Genomic DNA, 1,345 nt, shown 5'->3' with positions numbered 1-1,345 from the left:
AATTGCGACCCACTGTTTTCTTAGGGAAGCTATTCCCTCGCAAATTTTGTATTTGTGAGGGATTTTTGCCACTTGTGAGGGAATTTGCCCTGGAAAATTCGCGTTTTTCTTATAGTGAGAACTGCAAATGTCATGGATAACCAAAGAATTACAAATTCATTTTTTCCATTCAATTCTCAAATGGCAAGGTTTATGGCAAGAATTACAAAAGTATTTTCTCATTCAAGTACAAGTTTTCAAGAAGAAATTCATGTGGTTTACAAGACAACTTGTCAAATATTCTAAATCCTAAAAAAACTTAAACTGAAGGTTACAAACTTCTTCAAAGTGCACATGACAAACATGAGGTCCAAGGTTTCTTCTCCGTGGCATTTCTTGCAAGAACCTTCAAGCCTCGGTTTCTTTCTTGCTCTTCAAGAAGCTCGTCCATTTAACTTTCACCATAAACCTTGAACCAAGACAGAAACATGAAATTGAAGCATTAGAATTATCCATTATCACAAAAGTACTTTCACAAGAAAGCAACCTGCAACCATTCCATTCATAACCTTACTCACTCCGAACCAATTTCCAAACCTCAATATTTTCATCCAACCCTAACTCAAACCTAAGCTAGCTCCTATATAATCCCTTTCTATTTCATTCATTCAACAACATCCGCCATTAACAACAACACTCAACAGAAGCAGAAAAGACTAAATCAGAAGGAGAAATCGCATAACAGAGTCAGAGTCGAGGGAGTAGACGCGACGAAGAACAAAGCGAAATGGAGAAGAGCAAATAGTGTACCTGAGATTCAAAGCCTTCATGTTTTTCTGTTACAATTTCTTTATCTAGTTGTTTCTTATAGTTTGTGATAGGCAATCGTCGATTCATGATGAGGAAGAAAGATGGCGAGAAACGTGATAGAGAATCTATTAATCTATTAGAGATATATATACGTGGAAAGATTAATGTTCGTTGTTGTTTTTAGTCATGAATACGTTAAGGGGTGTGTATGGATCAATAACCAAACCAAATTGAACCATATATATAATTTGGTTCCTAAAACTATTTTATTAAAATCGATTTATTTTTTTAAAACCGATTTACATATGATTTAGTTTGATTTTAAACCGATTTTTCACAAAATAGTTTTTTTAAAAAAGGTTTTAAACCGGTTCTCTCAATTTTCCCTCGATTCTCGTTCAACCTTATCACCTTATCTCCAAAATCCACCACAGATCCGGATTTCCCCATCTTTCCAGAATCCTCCCTAACTATCTCTCCTGCGGCCCGCTCAGATGACGCCACGCTTCCCACTTCGTTCCCAATAACAAATACACCATTTCACCATAATTCTTGG

The 1,345-nt window shown here is 35.9% G+C and overlaps 1 long non-coding RNA gene across 1 annotated transcript; it reads right to left on the bottom strand.

Annotated features, from left to right (window-relative positions):
• Positions 1 to 137: 137 nt before the first annotated feature.
• Positions 138 to 1,003, bottom strand: LOC131635317 (uncharacterized). The gene is made up of 2 exons (XR_009293793.1): positions 790 to 1,003; positions 138 to 448 (listed from the first exon to the last, which is right to left on the bottom strand). It is a non-coding gene; the product is annotated as an uncharacterized LOC131635317 (long non-coding RNA).
• Positions 1,004 to 1,345: the final 342 nt, after the last annotated feature.

Source organism: Vicia villosa, unplaced genomic scaffold (genome assembly GCF_029867415.1).
Source record: "Vicia villosa cultivar HV-30 ecotype Madison, WI unplaced genomic scaffold, Vvil1.0 ctg.001464F_1_1, whole genome shotgun sequence".
NCBI classification, from domain to species: Eukaryota; Viridiplantae; Streptophyta; class Magnoliopsida; order Fabales; family Fabaceae; genus Vicia; species Vicia villosa.
The sequence above is the reverse complement of the archived record's forward strand: the minus strand, read 5'-3'. Positions and strand labels throughout refer to the sequence as shown.